At 34.4% G+C, this 18,322-nt stretch overlaps 1 protein-coding gene across 4 annotated transcripts in view; it reads right to left on the bottom strand.

Moving 5' to 3' along the window:
• The window catches only part of TET2 (tet methylcytosine dioxygenase 2), a 182,437-nt gene that overhangs the window by 123,543 nt on the left and 40,572 nt on the right, over positions 1 to 18,322 (bottom strand). Inside the window, exon 1 of one of the 4 annotated variants that reach the window (XM_031941924.1) lies at positions 12,275 to 12,343. The exons of the other annotated variants lie outside the window; for them this stretch is intronic. The gene's annotated coding sequence lies outside the window, so the exon portion shown is untranslated. Of the gene's footprint in view, positions 1 to 12,274; positions 12,344 to 18,322 lie in introns of those variants that run through there. 4 annotated transcript variants of the gene reach the window in all.

Genomic DNA, 18,322 nt, shown 5'->3' on the forward strand with positions numbered 1-18,322 from the left:
AAGCCACAGTCAGATTTATACAGCATTTAGTAGCTTGTGGATTAAAGGAACAGAGGGCTTGCAAAATTACATTCCAAAAGGCAAAGGAGCTACTATTAAAACAAAGAATAACCTATTCACAAATTTGACTATGATCTTTCAATGGGGAAAATGGATATTTAATGAACTAGATGACTTTCAATCCTTCCTGATGGAAAGACCAAATCTGAATAGAAAATTTGACAAACACAACACTCAAGACAAGCATAAAAAAAGTCAACATGAAAGAATAATCATAAGGGTTTCAATAAAAGTAAATTGATTACATTTCTAAATTAGAAGGTGGTACACATAAATCCTAAGAACTCTCTCATTAGGGCAGTTTAAAAGGAGTTTACATAGACAAAGATAATGATCATGAATTATTTATGTTGGGATGGTCTCAAAAAAAAGTGAAGGGGTAAGAAAACAGGATGCACTAAGCTAAGGGGAAAAGCAGAGGCATTATACGAAATTTTCCCCCCACATGAAATAGTCATGCAACAAAAAGCTTTTATAGGAAAGGAGACTGGAGAGATGATGGGCAATGCTTGAACCTCATTTTCTTTCTTTCTTTCTTTCTTTCTTTCTTTCTTTCTTTCTTTCTTTCTTTCTTTCTTTCTTTCTTTCTTTCTTTCTTTTTTTTTTATTAGAATAACTTTTTATTGACAGAACCCATGCCAGGGTAATTTTTTACAACATTATCTTGTACTCACTTCTGTTCCGATTTTTCCCCTCTCTCCCTCCACCCCTTCCCCTAGATGGCAAGCAGTCCTATATATGTTAAGTATGTCACAGTCTATCCTAGATGCAATATATGTGTGCAGAACCAAACAGTTCTCTTGTTGCATAGGGAGAATTGGATTCAGAAGGCAGAAATAACCCAGGAAGAAAAACAAAAATGCAAATAGTTTACATTCATTTTCCAGTGTTCCTTCTCTGGGTGTAGCTGCTTCTGTCCATATTGATCAATTGAAACTGAATTAGGTCTCTTTGTCAAAGAATTCCATTTCCATCAGAATACATCTTCATACAGTATCATTGTTGAAATATATAATGATCTCCTGATTCTGCTCATTTCACTTAGCATGAGTTCATGTAAGTCTCTCCAGGCCTCTGTGTATTCATCCTGCTGGTCATTTCTTACAGAACAATAATATTCCATAACATTCATATACCACAATTTACCCAATCAGTCTCCAATTGATGGGCATCCATTCATTTTCCAGTTTCTAGCCACTATAAACAGGGCTGCCACAAACATTTTGGTACATACAGATCCCTTTCCCTTCTTTAGTATCTCTTTGGGGTATAAGCCCAGTAGTAGCACTGCTGGATCAAAAGGTATGCACAGTTTGATAACTTTTTGGGCATAATTCTAGATTGCTCTCCAGAATGGTTGGATTCGTTCACAACTCCACCAACAATGCATCAGTGTCCCAGTTTTCCCGCATCCCCTCCAACATTCATCATTATTTTTTTCTGTCATCTTAGCCAATCTGACAGGTGTGTAATGGTATCTCAGAGTTGTCTTAATTTGCATTTCTCTGATCAATAGTGATTTGGAACACTCTTTCATATGAGTGGTAATAGTTTCAATTTCATCATCTGCAAATTGTCTGTTTATATCCTTTGACCATTTATCAATTGGAGAATGGCTTGATTTCTTATAAATTACAGTCAATTCTCTATATATTTTGGAAATGAGGCATTTATCAGAACTTTTAACTGTGAAGATGTTTCCCCAGTTTATTGCTTCTCTTCTAATCTTGTTTGCATTAATTTTGTTTGTACAAAGGCTTTTTAATTTGATGTAATCAAAATTTTCTATTTTGTGATCAATAATGGTCTCTAGTTCATCTTTGGTCACAAATTCCTTTCTCCTTCACAAGTCTGAGAGATAAACTATCCTATGTTCCTCTAATTTGTTTATAATCTCATTCTTTATGTCTAAATCATGGACCCATTTTGATCTTATCTTGGTATACGGTGTTAAGTGTGGGTCCATGCCTAATTTCTGCCATACTAATTTCCAGTTATCCCAGCAGTTTTTGTCAAATAATGAATTCTTATCCCAAAAGTTAGGATCTTTGGGTTTGTCAAACACTAGATTGCTATAGTTGACTATTCTGTCTTGTGGACCTAACCTATTCCACTGATCAACTAATCTATTTCTTAGCCAATACCAAATGGTTTTGGTGACCACTGCTTTATAATATAGTTTTAGATCAGGTACAGCTAGGCCACCTTCATTTGATTTTTTTTTCCATTAATTCCCTTGAGATTCTTGACCTTTTATTATTCCATATGAATTTTGTTGTTATTTTTTCTAGATCATTAAAATATTTTCTTGGAAGTCTGATTGGTATAGCACTAAATAAATAGATTAGTTTATGGAGTATTGTTATCTTTATTATAGTCGCTCGGCCTATCCAAGAGCACTTAATATTTTTCCAATTATTTAAGTTTGACTTTATTTGTGTGGAAAGTTTTTTTATAATTTTGCTCATATAATACCTGACTTTCCTTTGGTAGATAGATTCTCAAATATTTTATGCTGTCGACAGTTATTTTGAATGGAATTTCTCTTTGTATCTCTTGCTGTTGGATTTTGTTGGTGATGTATAAAAATGCTGAGGATTTATGGGGATTTATTTTATATCCTGTAACTTTGCTAAAGTTATGAATTATTTCGAATAGTTTTTTAGTAGAATCTCTGGGGTTCTCTAAGTATACCATGATATCATCTGCAAAGAGTGATAGTTTGGTTTCCTTGGTGCCTACTCTAATTCCTTTAATCTCTTTCTTGACTCTTATTGCTGAGGCTAGCATTTCTAATACAATATTGAATAATATTGGTGATAGTGGGCAACCTTGCTTCACTCCAGATCTTACTGGGAAAGTTGAATCTCATTCTCACCAAAATTGGTTCAAAGAGGAAAGAATATATAAATTCACTCAGTAGTGATCCAATAGGATAGAAAGGAAATAAGGAAGATGAGAAAAGGAAGGGGGATGACAGAAGAGAGGACCCATTAAGGAAGGCAGTGGTTAGAAGCAAAATAGATTTTTGAGGAAGAAGTAAATCGGATTGAAAGAAAAACATGATTAGTAATCACAGCTATGGATGTGAATGGGTTTACCCATAAAAATGGAATGAGATAGAATGAATTAGAAAAAGCAGACCTTTTAATTAGGTCTGCTTAATTTATCAGGAAAACTACATTTTGCTAAAAGGTACCATGGACAATGAAGAAGTATCAAAACTTTTTATATCAAACTTCTCTGACAAATTCCTTATTTCTCCATTATATACTAAGCATAAAAATGAGTCAAATTAATAAAAATGAGAGCTATTTCCCAATTGACAAAGGGTCAAAGGACATAAACAGGCAGTTTTTGGAAGAAGAAATCAAAGCTATTTATAGGCATATAAAAAAGCTCTATCACTATTGATTAGAGAAAGGCAAATTAAAAGAACTCTGAGATACCAACTCACACCTATCAGAAATGACAAATGTTGTAGAGAATGAAGGGAAAATTGGTACACAAAAATATTTGTTGCAACTTTTTTTTTTTTCTGATGGTGAAGAATTGAAAACCAAAGGGTGTGCTTATTAATTGAGGAATGGCTAAACAAGTTGTGGCATATGATTGTGATGGAGAAATGTGTTATTGTGCTAGGGAAATGACAAGTGAGATGGTTTCAGAAAATCATGGGAAGACTGCTACAAAGCAAAGTGAGAAGAAGTAGGAGATCATGTGCACGATAATGATATAATATAATAATGATCAACTCTGAAAGACTTGTCTATTCTGATCAATACAATGATCCACAACAATTCCAAAGGACTCATGATAAAAGTAAATGCTATCCATATCCAGAGAGAGAACTGATGAGCTCTGAGTGCAAATTGAAATATAATTTTTTTTACTTTTAAATTGTTCTTATTTTTTTTAAAATATATTTCACATGACTTTATATATATAACTGATATCTTATTGCTTGCCTCCTCAGTGAGAAGATGGGTAGGAGGGAGGGAAGGAATTAATTCAAAACTTAAAAAATGTTAAAAAAAACATTTAAATTTTAATTTAAAATTTAAAATATTTTAAACATAAAAAAATAATGATCTAATAAACTTACATTTTTATTCTAATAATCTAATTAAGATTAGAAAACTAATAAATACAAAAGTTTTTTTTTTTGAAAATTAATCTTCCTTACCCAGGCTGTAGTGATAGCTTCCAGACTCTATCCCACTGATAAGCATGAAAAATTTCACTTATTTTCTTTCTGTCCTGGGCTTATTCTTCCTTCAGCTTGTTGTCTACCTCCCATCTATCTCCCTAATTCCCTGGAACCCCTTATATTAGTGCCAGACTCAGTGTGGTCACAGATTGGCTTTTGCCCTAGCTCAGATCAGATTTCCTAATGGTTGTGAGATCTACTAGTGTGATATAATGTTATCTGGAACTCCTAGATCTCAACAATTCTATGATTTAGACTGTGATACATTGTACTATAATTTTGGTTGTTCAGCTATGTCCCACTGTTTGTGACCCCATTTGGGATTTTCATGATAAAGAGACAGGAAGGGTTTTCCATTTCCTTCTCCAATTCATTTTACAGGTGAAGAAACTGAGGTTTCTTCAGGGTTAAGTGACTTGGCCAGAGTCACACAGATGGTAAGTGAGATCAGATTTGAATACAGGTCCTTCATATCCCAGGCCCAACATTCTATCTAATGTACCATCAAGATATCCTATTGGACCTGTTGGATCATACACAGGGGTGACATACAATTCAGGAAATACAGCATAATACAATTCTTGCACACGCTGGCTATGCTGACTATCATATGAACTCTATAAACATATGAACTACTCTGGACAGGTGACAATATTCTCTCATTATTATCATATCATTGCTTTTCAAAGTGTTACATGTCATGAAGTCAGACAGTGTCATGCAGTAGAAGGAACACTAATTGTGTAGTCATAGCACTGGATCCCATAGCTAATTTCTGATGATTACTACTTTTGTGACTTTGGACAAATAACCTAACATCACTGGACCTCAGTTTCTTTACCTATAAAAGGAAAGATGACTGAGATCCTTTATTCCTCTTAGAACTTTGACACCATGATTTGAAATTATTTATGTATGTTTATTTTTATTATTGACTTCTACTGTGAACTCTTTGAAATTGAGTCATTTTCCCCCCATAAGTATCCATAGTGGCTAGCACATTGCTTGCATACAGTAAGCACTTAATAAATATTTGTTGAATCAAAACACAGATTAAAATGGATCATTTGTCAAATCTTTTTAAAATTGTATCAGTATTGATATATGAAACAACTTGTTCCAAATTCACTAATATGACTTTAAGGAAAAAATTATGTGATCTTCCCTTTAGGATTCATGAGACCAATAAGAGACCAATACAAATAAATGAAATGTTTTTGTTCAGTTTTGTATGGCAAGAATTGCTAACCATTATAAATCAATGGTTATTTGCAAGAATGTACACTCTTCTATCAAATACCATGGAAGACCAATATTGTTAATCTGTTCAATGTGATATATTCAAAGAAGTTGTAAGAGAAGTTTCAGTTTAATATGCAAATGTTGTGTCCATTCTTTTTTATATCAAATTGTTCATGTCTGTTATGAAAAAATATATAAATATAAAAATAATATTCTGGAAATAAAAAGAGAAGAGTGGCTATATCTGACCAAGCACATGTAGAAGAAATATGTGTTGGAAATTACATGAATTTTTTCAAAGCATTTGGAGATCACATTTTCATGAATTTTCAAGTAAGAAAAGCTAAATAATTTGGAGAGCAACTTGGAACTATGCCCAAAGGCTATCAAACTGTGCATATTCTTGAATCCAGCAGTGTTTCTACTGGGTCTCTATCCCAAAGTTGTCAAAAAAGGGCCCACATGTTCAAAAATGTTTATAGCATCTTTTTGTAGTGGAAAGGAACTGTAAATGGAGTGGATGTCCATCAGTTGGGGAATGGTTGAATAAAGTATAGTATACTACAATAATATTCTATTACATTCATATAAGAAGTGATGAGGCGAAATGATGAGCAGGCTGATTTTAGAAAATCCTGAAAAGACTTACATGAACTGATGCTGAATGAAGTGGGCAGAACCAAGAAAACATTGTATAAGGGAACAAGATTATGTTATGATCGACTGTGATGGATTGACTTTTTTTCAACAATGAAGTAATTCAAGGTAATTCCAAAAGACTTGAATGGAAAATACCATCTGAATCCAGAGAGAAAAAAACTATGGATCCTAAATGTGGATCAAAGTATAGTATTTTCACTTTTTGTTGTTGTTGTTTGTTTGCTTTTTTTCTTTCTCGTGTTTTTTCCTTTTTCATGTGATTTTTCTTATACAACATGACAAATATGGAAATATGTTTAAAAAGATCACCCTTATCTAACATAACAGATTGCTTCATATCTTGGGGAAGGGTGAGATAAGAAAGGGGGGGAGAAAAATTTGGAAGACAAAGGTTTGCAAAAAGAAATTTGAAAACTAACAACATGTGTTTAAAAAATAAAATATCACTGGAAAAAAAACAAAGTAAGAAAAGTTCAAAAGATTTTATAAATATTAGAAAGGCATAATAAATCAGAAATTTTTAATAGGTCTTTGGGAAAATGATGTATACATTTATTTAAGATACTCTTGTAGGAAATGTAAGGAAATAAAATTGCAGATGATAAAAATGACTATTTTTATAGTTATAGAAATGACTAAGGATTATAGTACTATAAGATATCAATGTGTACCTAATTTTTTAATTAAAGAAAAGCATTTCATTCAGTAGAGGGAAAAAACCACAACTTTATAGGCTCATCACCAACAATTTCTTTCCCCTTAAATAGGTTAAAATGACAAAAGATTCCTTAATAGATGCAAACACAGAAGAGTTGTCCAATAATGGCCACATTATCAGTATAAAGAAGACGTTAAAAAGCGAGACATTTGCTCGTTAAATGAGCAGTACTCATAAAGAGAATCTTGTGAAGTCCAAATGGAAGCTGCATTCCCTATAGATAAAAAGATTATATGGCAGCAAGATGGAAGAGTAGATAGAGCAGCAGGACTCAAGTCATCTTCCTGAGTTTAAATCTGGTCCCAGAATGTATTAAATGTGTGACCCTGGGCAAGTCATTTAACCTCAATTTCCTTATATGTAACATAAGCTGGAGAAGGAAAATTCAAACCACTCCAGTATTTTTGTCAAGAAAAACTCAAGAAGGTTCATGAAGAGTAAGACATGACTAAAATGACTGAATAACAAAACATATGCACACACAAACATATGCATATGTAACAAACAAATGCATATAATATATACTTGCATACAATATATGCATGTGGTCATATATATTATATTATATACATGTATGTATATGCACATATAATTATACTTCAATATAATTCGTTTAGTAATATTATTTATTTTATTTTATGCATTAAAAAACATTATTCTTATAAGGGATCCATAATTGTCAATGGAGTACATGATAGAAAAAAAGCTAAGAATCCCTCCTATAGATTTGGAGGCTTTCCAGTTACAATTTCCAGGGACAAGTCCCTGGAATTAGAGTTAGAAAGTTGAGTTCATATTCTAAATTACTAATTACTTACTAAAAGAGATTGCCTAAGCAATCTACACAGGAAAAAAGAAATCAAATGAATGAAAGATGCATATGGTTCATAACATGACATACAGTTATATAGACAGCCCATTGACTCAGTCCATCAGTACATTTCTCTTGGATAGATTAATTAGCCTTACCTGGATTTGAATGGGAGGAGAACAATCCAAGAAGCACTTTTCTATAAAGCACAAATTTTTAGCATCAAAACTCTTTCAGTGATCCTACATAATATGTACATATATATATATATATATATATATGTGTGTGTATATGATTATGAATTATGGAATGACAATCTTTTCCCCACTTCAAATGTAATGATGAGGAAATGGGTCACTAGGTGGAGTTGGCAGAGAAAGCTTGAAATACTAATAAGATTATTCCTTGAGGCAAGCAGAGAAGGGCACTAATGGGGATCAGCTCAACCTTACAGGCTCACTCCCTGTGGAGTTCTTGGGTAACCCTACCTTACTATATCTAATCAGATGTCAAATCCCTGAATTTAAATTTCCTCTATAAATCTCCCCATGGACCATGACATCTTTTCTGAATTCCTTTTGTGTTGACCCACTACGGTATTCTGCCTTGTAGTGTCTTTCTTCCCCTCCCCTCTGCCTATGCCTCATGGTATCTTTCTCCATCATATACTTAACTAACTCTTTTAGGATGCTAAATTCCTCTATGGATTTAACCTTCCAGTTAATGGCATACTCCCATCTCATGGAGTATTCCCTTTTTCCTGGTTAATTGTTCCATTAGAGAACTTAGCTTTTCCATAGTTAATTGTTAACCACTACCTCCCCTTTCTTGCTAACTATATGCTCACCTATATCTATTTCATATTTACCATTCCTGGTATCTATTGTATTTATTCATACATTTATTCACTGAACCCCAACATTTAGTATCAAACCCAAACATTTGGTGCCAGTTGCTCCCCTCTATCTCATCATTTGGTGCCTACATCAATCTCATCATTTGTCACTGAATTTCAAACACATCAGTATTTTGTCAAAAAACAAACGAAACTGAAATAAAACCCTCAAATCATGAATTTTTATATTTTAGTTTGTGTGCTCCATAAATCAAGGTTTTTTCCCCCTTAATTAAGAATAAAGCAAGCCCATGCAGGCTTATCTTAATGTATGAAATGGATATATTCCTATAACATTGTCTGTAAAATGAATAATATTTTAAATATATTAGAAGATTCTCTATAGAAGGAGCCTTATAGTGAATATTTTCTTTTGTAATATAAACTATTGTGAAATTAATGATCACATCTTCTCTATTTTTATGAACTGATGGAAACTTAACCACCTGCACATAGATACAAACATAAAATATAGTCAAAACACACAGATATAATCAACTTTCTGGGGGATTTCTTGGAATACACAAACTTAAGGAATATAGGAATGAAGGCATACTCCCTTTTGACTTCAATAAACTTGAAGATCAAAAGGAGACTCTTTTAGTTACAAAAAAAAAAAAAAAAAAAGCATTCCACATTCTATGGGATTCTAAGGTTTTGAATTAGCTCAATTGCATATGAAAAGACATCAGAGACAATGAACTAGTCCTCTGGAGTAACAGGCCAATTCTTTTTTGCTCCTAGCCAATGATTTCCATTTAGACCAATGATTTCCATTAAGACCAAAGAGAATCTGGGATATGTCTGCGGATAACAGAGAGTACCCAATTCTGAACCAAGAGGTATTGTTGAAAAGGAAAAGCTTCAATTCTCCCACTTTCCACTGACTTTTCAGCTGAGATCCAGAAAAGATTAAACTGGAGAGAATTCTACAAATCCTGGGCTGAAAGACTCTTCTGGAAGATCAAGGCAGCAGCCCAGTTAAGCATGAGGCTAATGAAATTATATGGTATAGAAATGAGGTAGAAATTGTAGGTGCTCATTGAAGAATAAGCTTAAAGAATGGAAGGTCTAGTAGATGAGCTCATCCCGTACAGGCACCATATCTTATGAAGAGCCAGACCAAACAACTTGCTCAGCCCAATGTAATGTGAGTGTTGTGAGGATGTAGTCCAGCAGCCAAACCACCTGTTTGGCCCCAGAACAGCAAAAGATCAACACCATTCATTTAGCTGAAACATTATACAATATGAGGTGCCAGTCCAATCTAGGAGTGGAAAGATTCATCCATCACTAACACAAATATTCAGCCTTACAATGAGGACTACTGAAGAAAGAAAGGACATGCTGCAGTTCTGAAGCTATGGGTTCCCTTGGATATATATATGTTCTTAACACATGTGACTCACTACCACTATGTTTTACATTTCTACCCATATTCTTCCCTTTAGACAGAATATTTGTGAGAGAGTACTTCTTAGTTTTGTTTGTTTTTTGGTCTGGGTGTAATGGCGGGGGGGGGGGGAAGAAGAGGGACTGAAAATATAACTGTTGTTATTAAAGAAATTGGATGGTTCAATGAATAGGGCACTAGACCTGGAGTCAGGAAGACCTGAATTTAAATCCAGTCACAGACCCTCAGTAGTTGTATGACTCTGGGCAAGTCACAGCCTTGGTTTGTTCAAATCTACTGCTATTGATTGTAAGGCCAAAATAAGCACAAGCAATCATATTTTCTTGCTTTTCAGCTTTGCAGGAGTTGCAGTCATCTGCAAACAAGTTGAATAATTTATCATCAATGAAGACATTTGACAACATGGCTGAAAACATCATGATAAAAAGCATTATTGTTGTATGCCCTTCATGAAACCTGGACAGTATTCCAGTGCCATGCCAGGAAACTGAATCAATTCCATTTAAATTGTCTAAGAAGATTTTTACATCACCTTGCAGGATAAGATACCAGATACTGAGGCCCTTTCTTAAATGAAATTGCCAAGCATTTCAACTTTCCTGAAGAGAGACAACTCTGGTGGGCTGGCCACATTGTTTGAATGCCAAATGTATGCTTGCCAAAAAGATGATTTTATGAACTCACACAGGGCAAGCACTCAGAAAATAGTTAGAAAAAGCAATACAATAACACTCTTAAGAACTTTAGAATTGATTTATGACATGGGAGATACTGGCACAGGATGGTCTAGCATGGCATGTCCTCATCAGAGAAGGTGTTGTACTCTATGAGTAAAGCAGAATTGAATTAGCTTGGAAGAAATTTTAGAAGCACAAAGTTAAAGTGTCTACCCCAAATGTTCATAAAGATAATTTGTGTCTGACCTATGGCAGAGCATTCCAAGATTATATTGGTCTGATCAGCTAGTCAAATACATTGTAACTTGACTCTAACATAATGATGTCATTTTGATCTTCTTCAAGAACAAAGGACAACAAATACAACAAATCCACTGGAGAAGATAATGGCAGCATCTTTGCTAGAAAATGCCACAGATGGGGCAGCTAATGGCAAGTGGATAGAACACCACCCCTGAAGTCAGGAGGACATGAATTCAAATCTGACCTCAGACATTTAATACTTCCTAGATGTGTAATCCTAGGCAAGTCACTTGACCCCAACTACCTCAGAAAAAAAAAGAAAGAAAATGCTACAGATAATAAAATCCACAGGTCACAAAGAGTCAGACATGTCTGAACAACAATAGTTGCCCTAATTGCTATGTCACTTGAATAAATTATTTTTTTTAAAGAGCTGGCTGAATCTACTGGCCAATTGTTGATGGAGTATATAAGTACACCATGGAGGCTTGTGAACTAGTGTTGGCAATACTCATCTGTGGAACTATTAAGTATCAGTCACGCCTTAGAGGATCCAACATGCCAATGCCTATGTGTATTAGGGGAGTACAGCATAGCTGTCCTGATTATAGGAACACAAGAATGCCTAATTGAGTAGGATCCTTTTAAAAACTGTACTTTGTGGGGCAGAGCTAAGATGGCAGAGAAGGCACATGCAACTTTCTAAGCTCCTCTCATTCCTTCACAACCAACTATAAAATTCAGCCTCAAAAACAGCATTTGACTGCTAAAATTCACGAAGATTAGAAGCACAACAATTTACCAGTCAAAGGTAATCCAGAGCAGGTTTGTCCTGAGGGGTGGGAATGGACCAGCATAGGCAAGGAGATAGAGAGACTAGCATCTGGAGGAGACCAGGGGCGGGGGTGACTTCTGTGGCTAGAAAAGTTATAGAGACGACTCTGCCATAGGCTAACTGCTCTGCCTTAATTACAAAGCAGTAAACCAGGAGAGAAATTAAAGCCAAAGACAGAGGGTATCCTAAAAAAAGCCAGAATCTAACAAGATCTGGCTATAACCACCCCAAACTGGAAGTGACTCAGGACAGACCACAGCACAGCTGTGCAGCTGCATCCTGCAAGCAGTTACAAATCTGCACAGCAGTGGGGCACAGCCTGGGACAGCCTCTAATCTGCACAATGGGGGGCTTGGCCTGGGGCAATAGAATGTTCACAGCTCAACTGTGCTTCTCTGGGCAGTCGTTAACCCACACAGCAGGGTTCTTTGGAGGAACTTCCCCAGCTCCACTGTGCAGACCTGAGTTACTTTGGGGGTGGGGAACTCTTTCCCAGAGCACTCTCCTACCTTGCTGTTTTATGTAGCCGGTTGGCAGGACAGCTACCCATCCATAGACCTATCCCTGTTCTGTAGAGGAAGCTGGTAACCTCCTGGATCTGAAGGTAGACCCTACAGGCTTTAAAAAAAATAAGTAAAAAAATCAAAAGGACAATTGATAGCTTCTATACAAAAAGAGAGCAGGTTTTCAATGCGGACGAGACTAATAGCAGACAGTCTCCAGACAATTGTTGGCCCCCAACATAAAAGGCTCTCCTAAAAGAGATGATTAAAAACCTTAAAAGAGAACTAGAAGGAAAATGGGGAAAGGAAAGAGAAGCTATGCAAGAGAGCAACAACTTCCTGAAATGTGAATTGGAAAAGGTAAAAAAAACTCCCAAGAAGTACAGGGAAACAGAATCTGTGAATTGGAAAAGATAAAGAATTCCCAAGAAAGTAGGACTTGTGAATTGGAAAAAGAAAATAACTCATTAAAAAAAATAGTGAAATGGAAAAAAATTCCATAGAGCAAAACAACTCATTTAAAAACTCAATTGATCATATACAAAAAGAAGTAAAAAAAAGCTAATGAAGAAAATAACTCACTAAAAATTAGAACTGAACAAATAGAAATGGCCGATTCATTAAGACAGCAAGAATCAGTCAAGCAAAATCAAAAAAATGAAAAATTAGAAAAAGAAAGTTAAATATTTACTTGAAAAAAACAACAGATCTGGAAAATAGAGCTAGGAGAAATAACCTGAGGATCATTGGACTTTTGAAAATCCAATTATGAAGAAAAAAAGAGCCTAGATACTCTTTTACAGGAAATCATCAAAGAGCATTGTCCTGAGGTAATAGAATCAGAAGGTAAAATAGGCATTGAAAGAATTCATCAAATACCTTCTGAAAAATATCCTAAAATAAAAACTCCAAGGAATATTGTGGTCAAATTTCAGAACTATCAGATTAAGGAAAAGAATATTACAAGCAGTCAGAAAAAAAATTCAAATACTGAGGTGCCACAATAAAGATCACAATAAAGATCATGGCTGCCTCCAGGTTAAAAGACTGAAGGGCCTGGAATCTGATATTCCAAAAGGCAAAAGAACTTGGAACGCAACCAAGAATAAACAACCCAGCCAAGCTGAGCATTTTCTTCCAGGAAAGCAGGTGAACATTTAATGAAACAGATGAACTCCAGTTGTTTCTAAGGAAAAAACCAGAACCAAACAAAAAATTTGAGCTCCAACCATAGGACTCAAGAGAAGCAGAAAAAGGTAAGAGGAACTCTTGAGAACTGTATTTCTATTGTGAATATACAAAAAGACTACATGTATAATTTTATTTTTACTGATATAACATAAAAAAGGGAAGTAGAAATGGAAAGGGGATAGTGTCAGAAAAGTCATGAAAAGGGGGGATAAAAAGAGGAAAACTACATCCCATGAAGAGGCAAAGGAGACTTACCATAACTGAGGCAATTTAGAGAGGGGGAGGAACCTTGTGTGAATCTTACTCTCATGAGAATTGGCTCAAAGAGAAAATAATTGACAGACTTGTTTTACAGAAAATCTTCTCTCACCTCATTAAAAAGGGGGAGAGGAAAAGGGAAAAAGAAAAGAGTAATAAGGGAAGGGTACAAGAAAGGGGAAGAGAATCAAAGGAGGGAGGGAGAGATCCTAAAGTGGGTGAGCAGCATGATACAAGTGGGACACATAAGTTTAAAACTGGAAAAGAGGGTTGGGGGGGGGCAAGAAAAAGAAAAGCATAATCTGGAGATGAGAAGATGACAGGAAATACAGAATTAGTAATTTTAACCATAAATGTGAATGGGATGAACTGTCCCATAAAGCAGAGGCAGATAGCAGACTGGATCAAAAGTCAGAACCCTACAATATGTTGTTTACAGGAAACACATTTAAAGCAGGGAGATACAAACAGAGTAAAGGTAAAAGGCTGGAGCAGAATCTATTATGCTTCAGGTGAAGTCAAAAAAGCAGGAGTAGACATGCTTATCTTAGATCAAGCAAAAGCAAAAATTGATCTAAAAGAGATAAGGAAGGAAACTATATCTTGTTTAAGGGTAGCATAGACAATGAAGCAATATCAATACTAAACATATATGCACCAAGTGGTATAGCATCTAACTTCCTAAAGGAGAAGTTAAGAGAGTTGCAAGAAGAAATAGACAGCAAAACTGTCTAATAGGGGGAGATGTCAACCTTGCACTCTCAGAATTAGATAAATCAAACCACAAAACAAATAAGAAAGAAATTAAAGGGGTAAAAAGAATATTAGAAAAGAGAACTAGAAGAAAAATGGGGAAAGGAAAGAGAAGCTAGGCAAGAGAGCAACAACTTCCTGAAATGTGAATTGGAAAAGGTAAAAACTCCCAAGAAGTGCAGGGAAACAGAATTTGTGAATTGGAAAAAGTAAAGAATTCCCAAGAAAGTAGGATTTGTGAATTGGAAAAAGAAAATAACTCACTAAAAAAATAGTGAAATGGAAAAAAATTCCATAGAGCAAAACAACTCATTTAAAAACTAAATTGGCCATATACAAAAAGAAGTTAAAAAAAAAAAAAGCTAATGAAGAAAATAAGTCACTAAAAATCAGAACTGAACAAATAGAAATGACTGATTCATTGACACATCAAGAATCAATCAAGCAAAACCAAAAAAGAAAAAGAAAAATTAGGGAAAAAACGTTAAATATCTACTTGGAAAAACAACAGACCTGGAAAATAGAGCTGGGAGAGATAACCTGAGGATCATTGGACTTCCTGAAAATTATGATTGAAAAAAAGAGCCTAGATACTATTTAACAGGAAATCATCAAAGAGATTTGTCCAGAGGCAATAGAATCAGAAGGTAAAATAGGCATTGAAAGAATTCATCAAACACCTTCTGAAAAAGATACTAAAATAAAAACTCCAAGGAATATTGTGGCCAAATTTCAGAAGTATCAGACTAAGGAAAAAATATTACAAGCAGCCAGAAAAAACAATTCAGATACTGAGGTGCCACAATAAAGGTCACTCAAGATCTGGCTGCCTCAACATTAAAGGATCAAAGGGCCTAGAATTTGATATTTCAAAAGGCAAAAGAATTTGGAATGCAGCTAAGAATAAACTACCCAGCTAAGCTGAGCATTTACTTCCATGGAAGAAGATGAACATTTAATGAAACAGAGGAATTCCAATTGTTTCAAAGGAAAAAACCAGATCTATACAAAAAAATTGATCTCCAACCATAGGACTCAAGAGAAGCAGAAAAAGGTAAAAGGAACTCTTGCAAACTATATTTCTGTTGTGGATATACATAAAGACCATATGTATAATTTGATTTTACTGATATAACATAAAAAAGGGAAGTAGAAATGGAAAGGAGATAGTGTCAGAAAAAGGGAAAAGGGGAGATAACAAGAGGGAAATTACATCCCATGAAGAGGCAAAGGACACTTAACATGTCTGAGGAAACTTAGTGAGGGGGAGGAACATTTTGTGAATCTTACTCTAATTAGAGTTGTCTCAAAGAGAAAATAAATGACATATTTGTTTTACAGAGAATCTTCTCTCATCTCATTAAAAAGTGGGAGAGAAAAAGGGAAAAGGAAAAAAAGAGTAATAAGGGAAGGGTACAAGAAAGGTGAAAGGATTCAGAGGGAAGAGGGAGGAATCCTAAAGAGGGAGAGCTGCATGAGGCAACTGATGCCCATGAGTTTAATACTGGGAAGGGGGTAAGGAGGGGCAAGAAAAAGAAAAGCATAATCTGGGGATATTATGAAGGCAGGAAATACAGAATTAGTCATTTTAACCGTAAATGTGAATGGGATGAATTCCCCCATAAAGAGGAGGCAGATCAAACTGGATCAAAAGTCAGAACCCTACAATATGTTGTTTACACATTTACACATTTAAAGCAGGGAGATACATATAGGAAGGTAAAAGGCTGGAGCAGAATCTATTATGCTTCTGGTAAAGTCAAAAAAGCAGGGGTAGCCATTGTTATCTCAGATCAAGCAAAAGCAAAAATTGATCTAATTAAAAGAGATAAAGAAGGAAACTATCTTGCTAAAGGGTACATAGACAATGAAGCAATATCAATACTAAACATGTATGTACCAAGTATTATAGCATCTAACTTCCTGAAGGAGAATTTATGAGAGTTGCAAGAAGAAATAGACAGCAAAAGTATAATAGTGGGAGATTTCAATCTTGCACTCTCAGAATTAGATAGCTCAAACCACAAAACAAATAAGAAAGAAATTAAAGAGGTAAATAGAATATTAGAAAAATTAGATATGATAGATCTTTGGAAAAAACTGAATGGTGACAGAAAGGAGTATACGTTATTCTCAGCAGTTCATGGAACCTAAACAAAAATTGACCTTATATTAGCACATAAAGACCTCAAATTTAAATGCAAGAAGTCAGAAATTGTAATTTCTTTTCAGATCATGATGCAATAAAAACGACATTCAACAAAAAGTTAGGAGTAAATAGACCAAAAAGTAATTGAAACTATATAATCTCATCCTAAAGAATGATTGGGTGAAACAACAAATTATAGACACAATTAATAACTTCACTCAAGATAATAACAATGATGAGACATCATACTAAAATTTGTGGGATGCAGCCAAAGCAGTAATAAGGAGAAATTATATATCTTTAGTGGCTTACTTGAATAAAATAGAGAAAGAGAAGATCAATGAATTGGGCTTAAACTTAAAAAGCTAGAAAAAGACCAAATTAAAAACCCCCAATCAAATACTAAACTTGAAATTCTAAAATTAAAAGGAGAAAATAATAATATCAAAAGTAAAATAACGATTGAATTAATAAATAAAACTGAGTTGGTTTTATGACAAAATCAATAAAATAGATAAACCTTTGATAAATCTGATTAGAATAAGGAGAGAGGAAAATCAAATTGTTAGTCTTTAAAATCAGAAGGGGGAACTTTCCACCAATGAAGAGGGAATTAGAACAATAATAAGGAGTTACTTTGCCCAACTTTGTGCCAATAAATTTGATAACTTAAGCGAAATGGATGATTACCTCCAAAAATATAGGCTTCCCAGATCAACAGAGGAGGAAATAAATTGCTTAGATAGTCCCATTTCAGAAAAAGAAATAGAACAAGCTATTAATCAACTCCGTAAGAAAAAATCCCCAGGACCAGATGGATTTACATGTGAATTCTACCAAGCATTTAAAGAAGAATTAGCCCCAATGCTATATAAACTATTTGAAAAAATAGGGAATAAAGGAGTCCTACCAAATTCCTTTTATGACACAGACATGGTACTGTTACCTAAACCAGGTAGGTTGAAAACAGAGAAAGAAAATTATAGACCAATCTCCCTAATGAATATTGATGCTAAAATCTTAAACAAGATATTAGCAAAAAGACTACAAAAAATTATCCCCAGGATAATACACCACGATCAAGTAGGATTTATACTAGGAATGCAGGGCTGATTCAATATTAGGAAAACTATCAGTATAATTGGTCATATTAATAACCAAATTAACAAAAACCATATGATCATCTCAATAAATGCAGAAAAAGCATTTCATAAAATCCAACATCCATTCCTACTAAAAATACTTGAGACTATAGGAATACATGATGTTTTCATTAAAATAATCAGTAGCATCTATTTAAAACCATTAGTAAGCATCATATGTAATGGGGATAAACTGGAACAATTCCCAATAAGATCAGGAGTGAAACAAGGTTGCCCCCTTTCACCATTACTATTCAATATTGTATTAGAAATGCTAGCTTTGGCAATAAGAAATGAGAAAGAAATTAAAGGAATTAGAGTAGGTGATGAGGAAACCAATTTATCACTCTTTGCTGAGATTCTACTAAAAAGCTATTAGAAATAATCCACACCTTTAGCAAAGTTGCAGGATACACAATAAACCCACAGAAGTCATCAGCATTCTTATATATTACTAACAAAATTTAACAGTTAGAGTTACAAAGAGAAATTCCATTTAAAGTAACTACTGACAGTATAAAATATTTAGGAATCTATCTGCCAAGGGACAATCAGAAACTA

Source organism: Sarcophilus harrisii, chromosome 6, assembly GCF_902635505.1.
Source record: "Sarcophilus harrisii chromosome 6, mSarHar1.11, whole genome shotgun sequence".
NCBI lineage: Eukaryota > Metazoa > Chordata > Mammalia > Dasyuromorphia > Dasyuridae > Sarcophilus > Sarcophilus harrisii.